We start from the raw sequence: 21,469 nt of genomic DNA, 5'->3' as shown, positions 1-21,469 counted from the left end.
CTCATGTGCTTCAGTATCGATGGCAGATGCCGGGGCTAGCAAAAATCTTTTCCTTCCTTTTTGGAGAACCGGCTCGGACGTGGCGTGGATCGGACGCTCGCGCGAACGCTCCTCGCTTCACCCATGCCCACCGCTGAATTCAGCCACGGTAAACACCGCTCTTGCCTGGATTTCGTCTTCGAAGCTCGGATAACGCCGTCGGATGCATCGGCAAGTCCCTTTTTGCCTGTTTCTGCGGACTTTTCTGCGTTTCGGCTCTCGCCGGTACGCACGGCCCGCTAGGCCCACGCCAGGCCTAGCGACCCCGCTCTGACGGGGCTGTGCCGCATTATCTGAGTGGGATCTTCCTCCAACACTGGACATGGAAGTCACCGTGGAGGGGCCTGACATTAGCCCCGAAGAAGTTTCGCACCAATATTGTTGGTTCACCGTCGGTGAATCGAAACGCTCCGGTCACGAACGCCAAAGGAATAACCCCGCGGCACACAATGGAACCGATCGCGCCCAGGGACAGGACAGCATGCGGCACTCTGCCGACTCCTCTGCGAAAAAGCTTGGCCGACGACTTGCTCGACAATCGGTGGCGTCGAACCTACCTCGCCTATCCAAGGGCCTAACCAAGGTGATATTCCGGCCATCGGGCGGCCTCCGTATACTCGAGAGCTGTGGCCAACTCGGCATCTTTCAACTCATCCGGGACGCCGCGGGCCTCACCTTGGCAGAATCATCTGAAGACTGCATGCTACTCAACTTCAAGCAACACACCATACTGGTGGCCACCCATTCCGCGGTACGAGTGGAACGCTACTTAAACATCAAGGAGCTCATCTACGGCGCGAACAAGATCGCCATCACCTCGTATGTCGCCACGCCGGATGGCAGTGGTAAAGGAGTGATCCAAGGCGTTCCGAAACATCTATCGGACGCTGACATCCTTGCGAACCTTCAGCATCCAAGGAATCCTCCAATATGTGGAGTCCGGCGCATGGGTGCGCAGTCGCAGACGGTCCTCATTCTCTTCAACGGTGAGCGAGTTCCCCGTTGGATCAGCTTCGGTGGTGGCATGATTCGCTGCTGCCTCTACAAAAAAAAAATACGAAGTGTGTTCTTTGTGCGGACAACTCGGACATCGCAGAGACGTTTGCCCGGACCCGAAAAACGCTCGCTGCCGCGGATGCGGCGTGGCCAATCCTCCTGAGACACATAGCTGCGAGCCTGAGTGTGCCTTGTGCGGTAAGGGCCATGAACTGGGCAGCAACAAATGCCGCGAAATCTACCGCACTCCATACATTGTCAGCAAACGCCGCTGGGAAAAGGAACGCCAACATCTGACCCAGCATAGCCAAGAGTCGCCGCAGTCTAAAGAGCGACGCAGCCGCTCCAAAAGCAGGGGACGGACAAATTATAGACATCGATCCAGCTCGTTTCCACGACTGGAACCGAGAGGCCGGTCCGCCTCCAAATCCAGGACTCCTTCACACCAGCCACGGAACCCCGGTTTGAACCAGGACGCCGTCGGCACGCAAAAGGTAGGCTGGGCAGATAAAGCCTCCCAGAAATCTAACTCCAACCCCTCTGAGCTAGCAGACCTGAAAGTGCTGGTAGGGAAATTACTTCGTGAGGTCGAGGACCTAAAGAAAGAAAATGCCGCTCTAAAACAGCAACAAATGCAGGCTGGGTCACCGCCTACGACCGATGGCGCCAATAAACCTACCCCCTCTACCTCCGCCGGAGCGGACATGCATGCTGAATCAACGCGGGCACCCCCGCCTAAGCGAAAAGCAGGCGATTCCCTGTCCGAAGGCCAAACACTAGCCGACACCATTCACAAAATTGAAGAAGCGCAAACGCAGACTAACAGCACCCTTATTCAAGTGCAGCTTACAATGACTTCCATCATGGAAGAATTATGCAGACACCGGCAGGAATTAATTAACTTAGGCAGCTGGCAGCAGGAAGCAGAGAGCAGGCTCCTTCCTCACAAAATTCGCAAACCCGCTTCTTCTGAAGCGGTATCCGACTAGCAACAACATGGCGCCACAACCCAATTACACCATCTGGCAGTGGAACTGCCGAGGATTTAGCCGCAAACGAGCTGTACTCCAACAATTCCTCAACAATAGGGACGGACCGGACTTAATCGCACTACAAGAGACACAAACTAATAGCAAGCTAGGTGGGTATCAATCCTTTTCATCGGGGGGTGGAACGCTTGGAGTCACGACTCTTGTCAAACGAAATATTGCGGTAGTACAGCACGATACCCCAGTCACAAATGTCACACACGTGCTAGTCGAATTAATTCCGCCTAGGAAACCCGACCACAGTCTGTTTGTGCTGAATGTCTATAGCAGCCCAAAGTTACGGAAAGCAAGCTTCGGCCCGCTTTTTCAGGCGACCCTGAAGCTCGCAGGCAATCACCCCGTCATTTTCACGGGAGACTTTAATGCCCAACACCCGGCTTGGGGTTACGCACAGGAGGACATTAAAGGTAGAAAACTGTGGCTCACCGCACAACAGTGTGGGTTGACTCTTCTTACAGATCCACTAGTCCCCACCCGCTGCGGTAACAGTGTTTCCAGGAATACGTCTCCCGATCTGACTTTTGCTAAAAATTCGGGCACTCCAACATGGATAAACACTCAACAAAATTTCGGCAGCGATCACTACATATTGGAAATAGTGACCTCAACTGGCCCCAAACGTCGTAGCGCTCGAGCCCCCACCCTTGTCGATTGGGACACGTTCCGCGCTAAAAGAGCCGCCCGAGAAGCTGATACCCCCGAAATACTAGACATAGATATCTGGGCACAGGATCTTTGTCAAGATGCCAAAGCAGTCACCCATACGTTAGACCAGGCTGACCACCTGGAGATTGCGGACAGCCGGCTTCTTCACCTATGGGAGGCAAAGAGTGGACTTGAGAACCGACTCAAACGACAGCGGTGGAACCGCAATCTGCGCAGAAGAATAGCTAGGCTAAACAAGGAGATCGAGGATCATGCAGCTAAACTTACTCAACAAAACTGGGATGACATATGTAACCAAATGGATCGCAATATGGGAGTCTCTAAGACTTGGCACTTGCTCCGTCATCTACTTGACCCTACAGGTAGCAGAACCACCCAGAGGCAGAACCTGCAGAAGCTTGTGCATGAGTATGCAGGCCCACCAGAGGACCTTTTCCTTGAACTTAAAGATAGATATATTGGCAATGCTCCTATCCAAGCCTTCCCAGATTATGCTGGTCCGGAAAACACGCAGCTCGACTCCCCCATTACTGTGGATGAGGTTAGGGCAGAGATTGCCAGGCTAAACTGCAAATCCGCCACTGGCCCCGATGCAGTATCCAACAAGATCCTCCGCAACCTGGATGAAGTGTCGCTACAATCACTAACTGAGTATATGCAGAAATCTTGGTCGGAGGGCTCCATCCCACAAATATGGAAAACGGCAGAGATCATTCTCATCCCAAAGCCAGGGAAGGCACTCAGCCTTGAGAACCTCAGGCCGATTTCGCTCACGTCTTGTGTAGGTGAACTCATGGAGCACGTAGTTCATACCCGCCTCAACCGGTTTATGGAGGAGAACGAGCTGTACCCTCCAACCATGATTGGATTTCGACCAAAACTTTCTACGCAGGATGTAATGCTTCAGCTCAAACATCAGATTATTGAGGCAAAAACGCGGGACACCAGAATAATTCTTGGACTTGACCTGGAAAAGGCCTTTGACAATGTCAGACATGATGCGATCTTGGAGAACCTTCATGAACTCGGGGTGGGAGCCCGCACCTTCAACTATATCCGCGACTTTCTTTCAGGTAGAAAGGCGCATTTTCAAGTAGGAGGTCTCCACTCGCATGACTTTCCCCTCGGCAACAAGGGCACCCCGCAGGGATCGGTCCTATCACCATTTCTCTTCAACGTTGCAATGTTGAAACTTCCACACCTATTAGCGCAGGTTCCGCAACTCCACCACAGCCTCTATGCTGAAGATATCACCTTGTGGACCGCCGAGGGCAATGATGCCGAAATCGAGGAGAGACTACAGCATGCAATAGATATCGTGGGGAACTATGTAGACCCTAGGGGGCTGCGGTGCTCTCCAGCCAAATCTGAATTTCTCATATTCCGCAACATCAGATCCCTTGCGCAAACCCCACCGGCCATCGAACTCAGTATTCGCGGAGTCCCCATTCCTCGAGTGCCCAAAATTAAAATCTTGGGCCTAATTCTACAAGAACACGGCTTCAATGGTGACGTAATTCGGAAGCTTCAGGGAACCTCGCAGCAAATTATGCGACTCATTCGCCGCATTAGTAACCGCCACTCGGGCTTGAAGGAAAGCAATACTCTCCGTTTAGTACAAGCCTTTGTGATAAGCCGCATAGCTTACGTATGCCCTTACCTACATCTCAAGTCAGCTGAAAAAGAAAAAGTGGAGGCCATAATCAGAAAATGCGTCAAACAGGCAGTTGGGCTACCCATGCACACAGCGACTGAGAAAGTGTTAGGTCTCGGTCTTCATAACACCCTAAGCGAGATTATTGAAGCAGTAACCGTCTCGCAGTACGAACGACTATCGGCCACACCAACTGGCAGACACATTCTGTCCACACTCGGCATAACATACGAACGACAAGGCGGACCCACAACTGACCTTCCCAAACATATACGCCAGCTTCTGGTCATTCCTCCACTACCTCGAAACATGCACCCAGATTTCCACGCTGAACGTCGTACAGAGAGAGCCAAATCATTAGGCAAACGCTTTCTTAATGATACCTCTGTGGTATATGTAGATGCGGCAGATTCTTCGGCTGACAAGATGGTAGCTGTGGTCACCACGGAACGTGGTACACTCATAACTGGGGGCACTATACGCACTCAGCACACACATGTTGGAGAAGAAACAGCCATTGCTCTAGCCATTGTGGGATCCTCGGCAGAAACCATTGTCAGCGACTCAAAATTGGCTATACGTAACTACACGTTTGGAAGAATCTCCCCACAAGCAGCTCGGATTCTGCTAAATTATCAGCCCACGCGGCGCATTCGCCTAATCTGGACGCCTGCTCATGCTTCCCTTGCTGGTAATGAGGCGGCTCATAACCTAGCTCGAGAACTGTCTCGCCGAGCTGGGTCGTGCAGCCGACCCGCCCTATACTCTGGCAAGGACAGGTTGTTTTCTTACAGAGAAATCCTGCAGCACTACAGGCTTGCAAGACTCAGATTCCCCCCAGCAGATAAAACGCTCTCCAAGCAACAGGCCAAAGCCTGGCGTAAACTTCAAACTAACACCTATCCAAATCCCCAATTGTGTAGCTTCTATTCGGAAGGACTCTACTCGAACAAATGCAAAAACTGTGATGCGAAAGCCGATCTAAATCATATGATCTGGAACTGCCCGCAGTCCCTACCCGCGAGTCACTTCATTACCGACTCTGCTCATTGGGAGGCTCTATTGCTCAGCCCCGACCCGGGGATACAGATCAAGCTCCTCCAGCTGGCTGAAGACGCCGCCGCTGCCCAAGGGATAGCGGCCGCCGTTTAAGCGGGGGGCGACTTCGTGTCGCTCCTCTATATCCGCTGGAAATAAAGTTTCACAACCAACCAACCAACCTTCCTTTTTGCTACTATTCTTAATAAAACCACTACCACCACCACCGAATCAGAATAACGGCCTGAGGGGCGAGTTGGTGCATGATGAAATGAACGGCTGCGCAAATCAGGACACAGACAAGAAAGAGACACCACATGCGCACACTACCAACTGTTTATTCTATGGAAAGGTAGCATATTTAAACAGTTACGCTCAAGCATGATTCATTTCTATTTGCTGAAGCGAGATGCCGCGGCCGGTATTGATATGTGCCAGGCTCCATCCCTTCCTCCATCCTGTCTCATGGTGTTGTACGGTCGAATTAATAAGACAGAGAATGTGCCTTCCCTTTCCTCAAAACGAACGTTCAATCACTTGTCGAGATTGTGTTTTGTTTTCTTGTACACTGGCCACGACTCTCTCCAAAAGTAATTATCCTCGCGGAAGTAAGAGTTTTGAGCAGAATGAGAAATAAAATGTCATTACCGTATAATAACTGCGGCGGAAGGTATACAGATGATCTGGCACTGATGATGTGCGCAATTCATTGATGCACGTAGGCATGCTTCCGATTATAGCACCAAGCCAGCAAGGCGCCTGCTAGTCGGTGGCAAACAGCGTTCTCCAAGCTCTGTCTGTCCTTCTGCTACTCCCCGCGAACCGAGCAAGTTTCAGGCTATCATTTGTGGCGACAGTCGTTCCGGCGCTTAGCTCCAAGTCGGTAGAACTATCGTTCCCGACACATGTTGCCAGGGGCTATCGCTGTAGCTCTACTGGCTGAGCAGAGCCGGGCCGTGCGTTTGCCCCAGATCATCACAATGGCTCGCAGGCCGAGTGACCGTTCGCTTTCTACCGCGACGCCGCGAGTTTTAGTTGAGCCTGGAGGCTAACCTCCCTGGTACTGTCTTCGCCGAAACGTCAGGTTTGCGCGTAGGCGATTTGATGGCGTGCGCGCAGCTCAGGCCCGACGACCAGAGGCGCACCGCGGTCGCAAAAACGGGTGACGTGGGCTGCGACTATGCTCCCCATAGAATTCCGTGATCGAAGTCCGCGACTTCGAGTGGAAACGGTGATGGGGCGTTCTCCCGACGCTAGAGCACCTAGCAGCATAGGGAATTGTACCCAACGAGAGGTGTCTCCATTGTGGCCCGACTGAGACGGCGCATCATGTTTCTCTTTGATTCCCCGGTCGCCCAGGTCATGTGGCGCCTCGCGTGGCGCATGCTTTCTGTCCGCGCTGGCACCGTGGTTCGGCGTCAGCGCAGCTTGTTTTCGCGCCTTGTGGTGGCCTGCGTGTACTTCGTTTTGTGCCGCCGCTGCTGCCTAGATGCAGACCGTCGGTAGCCGAAGCCCGCAATGTATCCCAATTTGCAGAATCCATCACTGTGACTAGTTGCTATCCCCTCTTACGTCTATTCTGTTTTTTGTTGCGTTTTTCTAGTGTTATACTGTTTCTGGTACATAATGTATGTTGGTATAGTAACAGTAGATGCGGTCGTTGGACCCGGGCTTGTCCTAAACAGACTATCCTTTGTGTGTTTGTGTGTTTTTGTTTATGTGTGGGAGAGAAAGACCAAGTTCACCGTGCGTTATATATGACTTGTAACAGTAGGTTACCCCTCCCAGGTCTTTTCGTCCGGACCACATGGTGTCAGTAAACACTTAATATTGTTATTAGTCGTATTCTTAATATTATTAGTCTGCTCCGCATTGCGAGCGACCCTTCGTTTGTAAATCTGCAGTTGCTTTTCAAGCGACAAGCAACACCCGGACAGCATTTCGAGGCGTCAGTGGAGCTGCAAGTTTCTCCTTGAATGTAGCTAGAGGTCAATAAAAAAAATCAAGAAAACAAAGTGGCATCTTGCGCTGAAATCAGATCATTGATAGTGCGTAAGAACTAATCCGATGGGTACCAACGTCAAGCAAAATCGTCCATGGTCTGTTCCGTTGTTTGAGTTCCCAGCTCGCCAGGAGCGAGCGCTCCGTCTCGTAGCACTGCCCGCGCATCGTTGTGTTCTACGTAGCATAATAATAATAATTGGTTTTTTGGGGAAAGGAAATGGCGCAGTATCTGTCTCATATATCTTTGGACACCTGAACCGCGCCGTAAGGGAAGGGATAAAGGAGGGAGTGAAAGAAGAAAGGAAGAATAGGTGCCGTAGTGGAGGGCTCCGGAATAATTTCGACCACCTGGGGATCTTTAACGTGCACTGACATCGCACAGCACACGGGCGCCTTGGCGTTTTTCCTCCATAAAAACGCAGCCGCCGCGGTCGGGTTCGAACCCGGGAACTTCTACGTAGCACAAATCTGTGATTTCGCACTGATGCGAATGTAGTAAACATTGTTAGTGCACCTTAAGAAAGTTCTACAGTCAACGTTAAAAATCCCCAGGTGGTCGAAATTATGCCAGAGACCTCCGATACGGCACCTTTCTTCCTTTCTTCTCTCAGTCACTCCTTTATCCCTTCTCTTACGGCGCGACTCGGGTGTCTGCCGAGAACTGAGACAGATACTGCGCCATTTTTTTTCCCCAACAACCAATTTTTCATTTGAAACGTTTTCTGTAGAGAGAGAGAGAGAGAGATAAAGATTTGTTAATTTTGGGTTAGAGGGGCTTAACGTCCCAAAGCCAGCTATGCTACGAGGGACGCGTAGAGAAAGACTCCAAGCATTTGGACCACCTGGGGTTCTTTTACGTACACTTCCATCGCACAGCACACGGGTCTGTAGAGATTCGCCTCCATCGAAATTCGACCGCCACGGCTGGGATCGAACCCACATAAGAATCAGCAGCCGAGCGCCGTAAGCACTGAGTCAACGCGGCGGCTGAGAGAAAAAAATAATTTTACGGAAGGAAAGGTGCAGATGTCGCCATGATCAGGTGACCCTGTGCTGCTGCTACACACTGGGTAAGGGGAAAGGGAAAGTAAAAGGTGAGAGTGGGCGCTAATAGAATACGATGTCATATTAAAATGAAATGCTCGGAGCATGCCAGGTTAGGCGAGACCATGCCAACACTGGGCGGCAGCCATCTTGAGAGACGACATGCAGTACATTGTGCGTGTCCCTCCGCGCACCAAATTTCATGCGCGCGCGAGCGCACGCACACGCACCCACACACAAACACGGTTGCGGGGAAGGGCCATGCACACTCCCACATCCCAGTACACACACGTGCGCAGCCACACCACGCACACCTGCTGGGAAAGCTGAAGTATAGACACATGTCCCGGCACAAGCGCGCATGCACATGCGTGCTGTAGACGCGAACAGCGCACGCAAGTATCACAGATGGGAATCCATTCCTATTTCACTAAAAAACGTGAGAACAGGCTGCAATGAACGCCGGCTGTCAATTAGGGACGCCCTGGCGCTTAGGGTAGTTCCCTCAGAGAGAGGACGTCCGTCCGACTCCCTGAGAATATTTTCCAAGGCCCTTCTCGCACCAGTGTAGTGAGGGAACTCGCAAATAATACAATGAATTGTGTCTGGATAGCTGCAGTACAAACTATTCGGGCTTGCTTCAGCTCCAGTCTTGTGTAGGTAACCTCTAGTGTTTGCTACACCAAGCCGCAACCGATGGAACAGAGTTCCTTCACGTCGAATAACATTTGATGGCAGGTGAATTTGCGAACCACCGCCAAGCCGAGGGATGCGGTCCTGCTGGCGGTTAGAGATGTTGCAGTGTTGTTGCATGGCAGCATGCACTAAATGAACCAGTTCGAGCCAGCTTAGCTTCCGCATCAGCGCTCTCATTTCCCGCTATACCGCAACGTCTAGATATCCACTCATGCGTGATGGTAGTAGGTGGGGTGCATGTTTTTGGGGAGAGGTTCAATAAGTTGTTCGCGGTGGATGCCGTTGGGGACCTGGGGCTGTGTGGGACCCGTGGCTGGTATCCTAATACCGAGGGTGTGTAGGATGTGTCGGCCGGTGGTGATTCTCGGGAGACGTATCTTTTGTGTCTGTCGGTGGGCACACAATCGGCTCACAAGTCACGCAACAATTTGACATGCTGAACAAAGCTATAGAAGCACAGGGCAAACTCCTCGCTGCCGTGGTACCCGCGGCCCCTGCGCCGACACCAGTTCAAACCCCACAACTATCCCCGCCTAATCATGGCGAGCAGCTCGGGTAACAACACCATCTGGCAGTGGAACTGTCGTGGGTTCGCGCGTAAGCGTCCGGTCCTCCAGCAGTTCCTCGCCGCGAGTGATCGCCCCGAACTAGTAGCTCTCCAGGAATGCGACAAGAACACGAAACTTGCCGGTTACAGTACATACCTATCGGAACGAGTAAAACCTCGAATAGCTACTCTCGTAAAACGTAACCTCACTGTCCTCCAACACAATTTAGATCCAACTTTCCCCGAATACGTCTAAGAAATATTACCCCGACCCTCGCGTAAACGTTGCACTAGTCTGTTTATAATTAATGTCTACAGCCCTCCCCGAGCTCATAAGGATATTTTCGGTCCGCTTTTCCTCAAAGCCCAGCAGCTGGCGCAGGGGCAACCCCTCCTCATTCTCGGTGACTTTAATGCGCATCACCGCGCTTGGGGCTACCACTATGACTCCGCTAAAGGTCGACGCCTTTGGAATGACTGGCATATGAACCAGCTGACTCTTATCACGGACGTGTCCTACCCCACTAGACACGGTACGGGCCTACATCGTGATACAACGCCGGATCTGGCCTTTACGACCTCCGGAGTTAAAGCGACTTGGTGTCACACTCACGAAAACTTTGGGAGTGATCACTTCGTACTCGAAATCGTAATACACGAGCCCACCAGGCAATGTACGCGGCCAGCTCAGGTGATTGACTGGGACTCCTTCCGGACGCACAGGAAACAGCAGGACAAACCTCCCGCTATAACTGATATCAAGGCGTGGACAACCGAAATTGTCAAACAAGTGGCCGACGCCACTCAAACCGTCGAGTTAGAGGACAGTATCCCACACTGCGACCGCTACTACGCCCATCTGTGGGAGCGCAAGAAGTCGCTCGAAGCTCTACTTGCCACTCGGAAATGGGACCGCAATATCCGACGTAGACTGGCGCGCGCACATACGAATATCGAGAAATATGCAATAGAACTCACTCGACAGAGCTGGCACAACATATGTGACCAGATGAACAACACTCCAAACGCTCGTGAGACGTGGAACCTCCTTCGACATTTACTCGACCCAGCAGGAGGCAAGCTCCAAACACACCAACAGCTCGAGCGAATCTTCCACCAGTATCCTGGCACGTCTGACGAGCTTAAACAAGAGCTTATAAATACTTACAGCCGCCCTGAACCAACAACCAACCTCTTTTTCTATCAGGGCGCGGAAAATCTCTGTCTAGACGCTCCGATCACTTTAGCGGAGGTTCGAGCAGAACTCAATCACCTCAAGACGACTTCGGCGGCCGGTCCTGACCGCATTTCAAATAAAATGCTTAGGAATCTAGACGACGCATCCATTCATGCTCTTACCGAATATTTTCAAGAATGTTGGGCCAGCGGTACCATCCCTCAAGAGTGGAAATGCGCCAATCTAGTCCTCATCCCCAAGCCAGGCAAACCACCAACCTTGGCCAACCTCCGTCCCATCTCTCTCACGTCCTGCGTTGGGAAGCTGATGGAACACGTTATCCAGACCAGACTCTCACGATACCTTGAAGACGACCATCTTCTACCAGACACTATGTTCGGCTTCCGCCCTCATTTAGCAGCCCCGGACATTATGCTTCTTCTCCATCATCAGGTAGTCATGAGACGTACACTAGACACGAAAGTCATCGTCGGCCTCGATGTTGCCAAGGCATTCGACAACGTCCTCCATGAAGCGATTCTTCAACAACTTCAAGCTCTCGATGTCGGACATCGCATGTATGCGTACATCCGAAACTTTCTCACCGACCGCACAGTGCAACTTAAAGCCGGCACGGGAGATCCTTCCATCATCTCTCCGGGAAACCGTGGCACGCCGCAAGGCGCCGTACTTTCGCCGATGCTTTTTAACGTCGCACTGATAGGCCTGCCGAAGCTACTGGCCGACATCCCCCACCTGCATCACAGCATTTATGCTGACGACCTCACACTTTGGATCACGCGCGGCAGTGACGGCCAGATTGAAGAGACTACAGACCGCGATCGAACGGATCGGAGATTATCTAAGTACAGTTGGCCTCACGTGCTCGGCGACAAAGTCCGAGTATATCGTCATTCCTTCCCCGGGACGACGCCCTTCAAAAGATACTTCCGGACATCAACCTCCAGGTGCAAGGAAACCCGATTCCTCGAACAGACAACATCAGGATCCTGGGCTTGCATCTACAGGCCAACGGCAGCAACAACATCACGATCCAACGCATCGACCAGTCGGTTGTGCAGATCGGACGCCTCCTTAAGCGAATCTCCAACAAGCATCATGGCATGCGAGAGTCCAACCTCCTGCGCCTCGTTCAAGCTTTCGTCTGCTCCCGCATCACCTACTCTGGACCCTACTTACGTCTCACTCGTGCCGAAAGCGAACGGCTAGACGCGTCACTTCGAAAAGCATACAAGACGGCCCTAGGTCTTCCCATGTCCACAGCTACCCATAAGCTCATGGCTCTCGGAATCTCCAATACCGTGAGCGAACTGATCGAAGCAACCCTCACCGCCCAGTATGAGCGGCTCTCACTCACACACGCTGGCCGAGCGGTACTGCAGCAAGTTGGGATCTCCCCGCCGAGATCGGCCCCAAGTTACGCTAAGCTTACATCGGATTATCGCCTAAATCTCCGCATTCCTCCCATTCCCAAACGGATGCACCCGGAACACCACGCCGAGAGACGGGCCGACCGGGCTCGTCAGTTCGAGAAACGCTTCAGCGGACGTCCGGACGTCACGTATACGGACGCCTCTTACCATCCATCGAGGCCAGCGATGGTGGCGGTAGCTCTCGCCCCTCACCGCAGCTGGTACACAGCCTGCAGCATTCGCAATGCAGAAACAGTCACCGCGGCTGAGGAGGTTGCCATTGCGCTCGCGCTAGCCGACCCTAATACCAAAGTCGTCATCAGTGACTCTCAACAGGCTATTCGCAATTACGATGCTGGCCGTATCTCTTGCCAGGCGTTACACATTCTACGTTCTACAGCACCCTCTTCCACATCTCGCTTACTTCTTTGGGCTCCAGCCCACGAGTCGCTCAGCGGAAACGCCCAGGCACACACTCTCGCTCGAGATCTCAGCTGCCGAGCCGAGAGTATGATCAGCCACCCTGCTTCCGCTGACACTAATATCCCACGCGCTTCTCTACTCACCACTTACACGGACATACTCCAGCACTACCGACTCCAAAGGTGCACATATCCTCCCGCACACCGCGATCTAACAAGACGCGAGGCCGTCCAATGGCGCAAACTACAAACTGGCAGCTTCCCACACCCCCTCTTATACAGCAGGATCTTTCCGGAACAGATAGCCCCCATGTGTAAACACTGCTCAACTCCGGCCACACTCATACACATGGTGTGGACTTGTACACATTACAGCACAGACAACGCAAACACCCCAGAGACGTGGGAGTCTCTCCTGTGTACTTCCAAGCCAGCAGACCAACGCTGGCTTATCCAGCGCGCGGTGGAGGCCGCGGCATCCCAAAGGATCCCCGCCGACCTCCTCTAAGTCAGCGCAACCGGTCCTTTGACTGGTCCCCTGTTTTTGGGCGCAATAAAAGAGTTTACCTACCTACTTCGATAAGCTCACCTATCGTGTTTTGTAAATCTAGCTGGAGGAGTTTTTCGGTTAAGGTATTTAGGGCAGATGTAGTACTGTCTTAAATGCTGTTCGGATCATGGCATCCACGGTGGAGATTTCGGTGCCCTGGAGTTTCAATCAGGGGAGCGTGAAGAGAAAGCGGCTGAGGACGAAGGCATGAATGAGGCGACATTGGTCGTGCCCCTTCATGCCCCGGTGGTGCCCAGAAACTTGGCGGATTAGTTGGGATATCGACACTGCCATCTGCTTGAGTTTGTGGCTGGTAAGAGCGTTTTTCCTGTTCTGGATGTGGAGGTCCAGTACCCGGAGAGTGTTTACCTCCGAGATGTACCGGTTTTATAGTGTCACGGTCATAGAGGCTGTGGGGTAATTTCGGGTTGTGGGGCGGAATATTAGGAGCTCGGAGTTTTCTGGATATCATGAGAGTCCGATTCTCCTCGCATGTGTATCGGAAAGGGTAGCTGTCGACTGCAGAATATTCTCTATGCCTCCACCACTGCCATGCGCGGTCCATAGCGTCATATCAGCAACATAGAGTGTATGCCGAAGGTGAGGGATGTTTTGTAGCTTGCGGGCAAGGGAGATGAGAGAGACATTGAAGAGAAGAGGGGAGAGGACAGATCCCTGGAGGGTGCCAACCCAACTAAGGGTGCATGGGTGCGATGTGTGGGGACCGAAGCGAATTTCGGCCATGCGGTGAGTAAGGAATGCTTGAATATCACTTGATGATCACTTGATGGTCTAGACGATCAAAGGCCTTGGAGAGATCCAAGGTGAGGACAGCTTTTGTGTGGCTTAGTATGAGTCGCTCGAAAATGTCCTGTGTGAGATGGAGCATGGCGTCTTGTGCCGACAGGTGGGGATGGAAGCCCCCCATGCTGTGCGGGTAGAGGTCTTGCTGCGTCATGGGTTGGGTGAGTCGGGTGAGTGCGACATGCTCCAAAAGCTTGCCCAGGGATGATATTAGTGAGATGGTACGAAGATCTGCAGGTGTAAGAGGATTGTGTGGCTTGGGTATGAATGAGATTTTGGCTTGACGCCAGGATTGTGGAAGGGTGCCCTCCTGCTAGCTTGCATTGAAGTACCCCGTGAGCGGGGCAATCGACTCATCGTCCAAGTTGCGGGGCATGCTATTGGAGATACGATGAACTCCTGGAGTGGAATTAGAGCGGAGAGTCAGGAAGGCCGCTCTGAATTCTGCTTCCGTAATCTCCGCGTCGAGAATGGCAATCGGGGTACCTGCCTAAGGGGCAGTGTGTTTGAGGTACCGGGAGTTGTGTGTGTTCCTAAGTATGTCGGTGAGTGAGTCGGGAGAAAGGTGGGTCCTGTGTATAAGGCGTGAGACGTAGTGTTGTGTGGTTGGTTTGGATTGCGGGGGGTGAATTAAGTGATGGAAGAGTTAATAATAATAATAATTGGTTTTTTGGGGAAAGGAAATATCGCAGTATCTGTCTCATATATCGTTGGACAGCTGAACCGCGCCGTAAGGGAAGGGATAAAGGAGGGAGTGAAAGAAGAAAGGAAGAGGTGTCGTAGTGGAGGGCTCCGGAATAATTTCGACAACCTGGGGATCTTTAACGTGCACAGACATCGTACAGTACACGGGCACCTTAGCGTGTTTCCTCCATAAAAACGCAGCCGGCGCGGTCGGGTTCGAGCCCGGGAACTCCGGATCAGTAGTCGAGCGCCCTAACTACTGAGCCACCGCGGCGAGGCTGATGGAGGAGTTCCCAAATGCATTTTGATGACAGATTGCCAGTCATGCAATCGCAAATCTGCCCTCAGTTGTATCGGCAGAGCTCCTCAGAGTGCTCAGCATTTGGTGATAGCAGTACTGCTAGCCGCTTTGTAATAATAATAATAATAATAATAATAATAATAATAATAATAATAATAATTAGTTTTTGGGGAAAGGAAATGGCGCAGTATCTGTCTCATATATCGTTGTACACCTGAACAGCGCCGTAAGGGAAGGAATAAAGGAGGGAGTGAAAGAAGAAAGGAAGAAGAGGTGCCGTAGTGGAGGGCTCCGGAATAATTTCGACCACCTGGGGAACTTTAACATGCATTGACATCGCACAGCACACGGGCGCCTTAGCCTTTTCCTCCATAAAAACGCAGCCGCCGCGGTCGGGTTCGAACCCGGGAACTCCGGATCAGTAGTCGAACGCCCTAACCACTGAGCCACCGCGGCGGTTGCTTTGTAAGGGTCCGATTGAGTTTTTGCCCTTTCAAGCGCTCTAGGATGGTGGAACTCCCATAGGTGGGCCAGGCGTGTGTCAAGGGTGGACGTATCTGGTGGGGTGTCGAGGGTTCGAGTGTGTGCGTAGACATCGTTCGTGAGTGATGCCAACCACTGGTAGATGTCTGTAATGAGAGAGTCAGGAAAGGCCGCCAGTGCGGCGCGGATCGCCTCCCAGTTGGTGAGTTTGTGAGTCAGGTGAATGGTTCTTCTGTTTCTACAGTACTGTAACGGAGGAGATGTAAAGATCGCTCCCTATTGCGGCTCAGTGTCAAGTCCGGGCTGGTGTCCGCGCTGACAGTGTTGCCAATTCCCGTGGGAGTGTTAAAGTTCTGGTGTATAGTGAGGCGCCGCACTTCTACGAAGGACCACAGTAACTTTCCTCGTCCCGCGGTGGTGCGGTAGCCCCAGTCAGTATGCTGACAGTTGAAGCCCCCTCAGATAATGAATGGTTGCTTGCCTGCAATAGGATGGAGATCTCGCAGTAGCGTTTGCAATGAAACCATCGGATGAGACGGTGGGTGGTATATATTTGAAATAAAAATAGATGGTATCTTGTATGATTTCTGTGATCACACAGGGCGTCTCGGAGGTGAACTGATGCGTTTGGTGTGTAATGGAGCGATGTATCAGTGTGCAAGCCCTGGGTGTATTTGTTGCGTTCGATTGATCCGATGTGTAGGCGCGAAGTGTAGCAGGAACACACATGCCTCAGCAATTGCGGTGGGGAACGCTTGATCACCTGCCTCGATTGTACTGCGCTATTTCCTGTCCTGAAAACCAATTATCGTTTCGAGGTGGTCGAAATTATTCCGGAGCCCTCCACTACAGCACCTTTTCTTCTTTTCTTGTCCTAGTTCCTCAGCACGGTTCAGATGTCCGCCAATAAGTCAGACAGATGCTCCCTATTGCCTTGCCACAAAAACCAATTTTAAATCTTTCATTTCACTTTATTGAAACGAGATGGCCGCGGCCGGTATTGATATGTTTCAAGCTAAATCCGTTCCTCCATCCTATCTCATGGCGTTCTAGGGTGGACTTAAAATGTGAGACAGGGAATGCGCCTTCCCTTTCCTCAGAACCGACGCTAAAGCATGTCAAAAGTGTGTTTTGTTTTCTTGTACAGTGGCCACGACTCTTACCATAAGAAATTATCCTCGTGGAAGAAAGAGTTTTGCGCAGAATGAGAAGTAAAATATCATTACCGTATAATGACTGCGACGGAAGGCATACAGATGATCTGCAACAGAAAATGTGCGCAATTCATTGACGCATGTAGGCGGGCTTTCGATTGTCGCAAAAGCCAGTGAGGCGCCTTCTAGTCGGTTGCAAACAGCGTTCTGCAAGTTCGGCTTCTTCTTCTGCTACTCCCCGCGAACCGATCAGGCTATCATTTGTGACGACAGTTGCTCGGGCGCTCAGCTCCGAGTCGGTGGGAACTATCGTTGCCGACACATCTTGCTAGGAGCTATCGCTGTGGCTCTACTGGCTGAGTACAGCCGTGCCGTGCATCCCCTCTATGATCGCTCACCACGTCGCGACTAACCCCCGCCCTTCTCGCAGAGCCGGCCCCCTTAAGGGCGTATCTGGTCGGCAATCCTATTTGTCCCGCCGCGTCACTGCTCTCGAAGATGACGAAGGCAGCTCCCCCTTCCAGGCGCTGAGCTACAGCCCCTGGTAACCGGCTCAGCGGAAGCCTCACTTTCACCTCTCACCCCTAAATCTGAGCATGGCAAGACACCCTCGGTGTATGCGCTCCCCCCTTCCAAATCGGCTTCCCCTTTACGATTACTCAATGGAACTGTCGGGGACTCCGGTCCTGTTCCAAGCGGGCCGACCTCCGGCTTTTCCTTTCAACCTTTGAGCATTTGCTAGCCGTGGTTGTCCTCCAAGAGCCAGGGAGAGGCCACACAGTAACAAATTATACGACGTTCCAGCAGGACACTTTGAATTGTCTATCCGTCCATAGAAATTATACAGCCAACCAGGTCGACTTAGCCCTGCAACTTGAATACTCCTATGTAATGGTGACCCTCCTCCCACTACGCAAGCATGACCCACCGTTACTCATACTCAACGTATTCTGCACTCCAAAATTGCCGAATGTAACATTCGCGGACCTCTTTAGCCGCGCGCTGAGTTGCGGGTCGGGACCCCTCCTGATTGTGGGCGATTTCAACGCTCCCGGTCCGGCGTGGGGCTACCGCCGTGAAGAGAAGCGGTGACGCAGGTTGGCGGAGCTTGCGTCAACGCTGGGCCTCACTCTCCACACTGACCTAGTCCACCCAACTCGTATAGGCAACACCATGACTCGGGATACGTGTCCGGACTTGATCTTCACCCGCAACATTCAGTACGCAGACTGGGTCAACACCGGGGAAGCCCTCGGCAGCGACCATTGTCTCCTCAACACTATTATTAGGACCTGTCCTTTCTCGCGAGCCACAACACAGACCCGACTACCAGATTGGACCAAGTTCAGGCAAAATTATAACACTGCGACACCCATTCATGAGCAAGGCTACCAATCTTGGTCCCAGCAATTGGTCTCTAGCCTTCGCTCCTCCGAATCTCAAATTCTGCTCTCAGAGGTGGTCTAGGATGTGGATAACCACCTCCTCCACCTCTGGGAGGCCCGGCATTGCCTTATCCGTCGGTGGCGCCGGGAAAAGCACAACCGGAAACTAAAAGCTCGCATCGCCGAGCTCACCTAGCGAGCGGCTGAGTATGTGGCCCAACTCGCCGAATCCAACTGGGTGGCCCAATGCAATACAGCCGCGCGGCAGATGTCTAGCCGGAACACCTGGCGAGTCATTTGCGCCCTAATTGACACAACGCAAACACGCACGGAAACTCAAAAACACCTCCAAAGAGGAATACACAGCTTGCAGGGCAACACAACTCAGTTGGCGCACAAGCTCCGGGACCAGTACTTTAGCACCATCCAGGACCCCCGCGGGCCAGCGTACTCTTATGCAGGCTCTGATAACGTTGAGCTAGATCAACTGTTCCAGCTCCATGACCCGAGGGCGGCCCTCGCGAAAATGAAACCTGGCACTGCTCCGGGTCGGGACAAAATTACACTCAAATTGTTAGCCAACCTCTCCGACCCGGCATACTTATCTTTATTGGATTACATTAACTCAATCTGGCTTGGAGAAGTGCCCCTCCCAATCGACTGGAAGACCGCCCTGGTGACCTTCATTCCTAAACCTGGCAAGGCCATCAACACAGACAACCTCCGTCCCATCTCTCTGACTTCCTGTGTGGGCAAAGTCATGGAAACGAGGGACGCGACAGGTTGTCCGAGTTCATAGAATCTCATCACATTTTCGCAGACATCATGTTCGGGTTTCGCCCACACAGATCTGCTCAGGATGTCTTGCTACTACTAAATCGGACTGTCCTCTACCCCGCCGAATGCCCCCACAATGACAAGGTCGTAATCGCCTTGGATTTAAAGGGAGCATTCGACAACGTTACCCACGAGATCATTCTCACCCACCTCTCGCAAACTAACTGCGGCAGAAACGCCTTCGAATACATTCGGCAATTTTTGACCGACAGGCAATCTTACTTTCGAATCCAGGATAAGGAACATGGCCCTATTCATTTAAGAACCAGGGGTACCCCTCTGGGCGCGGTGCTCTCTCCCGTGTTGTTCAATCTGGATATGATGCAACTGCCGGCCCAGCTGGGTGCTGTCGCCGGTGTGCAGCATGCGCTGTACGCCGATGACATCACCCTGTGGGCCACGCAGGGCTCCCTCGGAGACATTGAGTCCTACCTGCAGCAGGCGGCGACCATAGTGGACCTTTATGCCCGCCGCTGCGGCCTCCAATGCTCCCCCAAGTGTCTGAATTTGTTCACATACGCCCCTCACCAAAGTGCACAGCCAAAATTGCATTGTCTCTTGAGACAGGTACAATCCCTGAAAATGTCGAAGTCCGGGTACTGGGGCTCTTTATACATCAACACAAACGGTCAGAAACGACATTGACAAAACTCCATAAGCTGGGGGACCAGGTGGGCCGCATGGTCCACCGGGTTTCTAACAAGCGCGGGGGGTTACAATGCAAGGACGCCTTGCGGCTGGCGCATGCATTTGTGACAAGTCGAATTCTATATTCGACTCCGTACCTCCACCTGCGGAAGCAAGACGAGGATGCACTCGAAGTCATCATCCGCAAAATTATTAAGCAGGCCCTGGACCTCCCCGTGAACACCTCCACCCAGCGTCTCGTGGGCTGGGTATGGTTAACACGTTACGGGAGCTCCGGGAAGCCCACTTGACCAACCAATATACACTTCTCTCAAAAACATCGTCGGGTCGCCGCCTCCTTGCCCGACTACATATTGATACATACTACTGTGGAAGAAGAAAACAAAGCGCCTGCATCCGTGGAGAAAGAAGTTGTTGCTCTCCGGCTCGCGCGCTCGGGCCACTTAGGGACCGCCACAGTTTTGCGTCTCGTTTCCGGAGGTTCTTCTTCGAAGTGGTCGTAACATTTGGTAGAGCAGGGCTGGGTCACGCTTCCCAACTAGCGCACTCCGCACGGCACCACAACGGACCTCACACCTGTCCACCAGCGACCCAGCCGCCGTATCCGCGGAGAGTCGCCTGAATTTGGGCCCCTTATCCCACCCAAAAGAACGACGCAGCCTCGGCCACCGGGTTTGACATGGCCACTGACACCGGGTCCCCGGCGCCGACCCAGCCTAGACCCGTGAGTCCAACTGCCATGGCCACCCCCATACCCCCCGCTCCTGGCGCCGATCTTTTGGCACGCACCGCGAACACTGCCATCTTTTCACGGTGAAGTTTTCGAAGACGTTGAGGATTGGCTGGAGACCTTCGAGCGGGTCGCCCGCTACAACGGCTGGAGCGACCAGCGCAAGCTCCACAAGGTATATTTTGCTCTGGAAGAATCTGCCCGGACGTGGTCTGAAAACCACGAGACTGCCCTTCCCACCTGGGAAACGTTTTGCCAGAATCTCCTGGCTACATTCCGCAACTCCGACCGCCGGGAGAAGGCTGAAGCTGCTCTGCACTCCCGAAACCAGCGCACGAATGATAGTGTGCGCATGTACATCGAGGACATGGCCCGTCTATTCAAGCGTGCCGATCCCAACATGACTGAGGAGAACAAGCTTCGCCATCTGATGCGAGGGGTGAAGCAGATCTTCGCAGGCCTCGTACGCAGCCCACCTTGCACTCTAGCGGAATTTCTCACCGAGGCGACTACCGTGGAGACGACGCTTCAACAACGGGCCCGCCAGTACAATCAGGACATCAACAGCATTGTGCCCGAAATCTTTTCGTCGTGCCTAGGCGGCAGTACAGACACATTGCGCGAACTGATTCGGTCAGTTGTCCGGGAGGAACTCCAACGGTTCCGTCTGCCCCAGGTTGCGCCTGGGCCCCTGGCAGCGCTGACAGAAGTCATCAGGGACGAAGTGCGGCAGGTTTCGCAGGCGCCTCCTGTTCCCTAAGCGCCGCCCCAGTTCGATGCCCGACCTACCTATGCATTCGTTGTACGTCGCTAGGCTAGCTACGGTCCCGCTGCTCCGACACCTGCCATGAGCAGCATTGGCATATGTCACGCAAGCGCACCTGGCTCCGCTGTTTCCTCGACGTCTGCTGTCAGTAGCACCAGCCCATATTATGAAACTGTCCCTGCTACAGCTGAGCCACGTGCTCGGAAGTCAGATTTGTGGCGTACACCAGACCGTAGGGCGCTGTGCTACCAGTGTGGGGAGCCCGGTCATCTCTACCGAGCCTGTCCGTACCGCCATGTGGGTCTTCGCGGTTTCCGTCCTGACGCACCTTGTCCTCAGAACGGTGAACGACCACCTGAGAT

At 52.8% G+C, this 21,469-nt stretch overlaps 1 pseudogene; it reads left to right on the top strand.

Annotated features, from left to right (window-relative positions):
* Positions 1-21,101, top strand: part of LOC144109878 (uncharacterized) — a 44,421-nt pseudogene extending 23,320 nt beyond the window's left edge.
* The last annotated feature ends 368 nt before the right edge of the window (positions 21,102-21,469 follow it).

This window comes from Amblyomma americanum, chromosome 11, assembly GCF_052857255.1.
Source record: "Amblyomma americanum isolate KBUSLIRL-KWMA chromosome 11, ASM5285725v1, whole genome shotgun sequence".
Taxonomy (NCBI): domain Eukaryota; kingdom Metazoa; phylum Arthropoda; class Arachnida; order Ixodida; family Ixodidae; genus Amblyomma; species Amblyomma americanum.
Note: the sequence above shows the minus strand (reverse complement) of the source record. Positions and strands in the feature narration are given on the sequence as shown.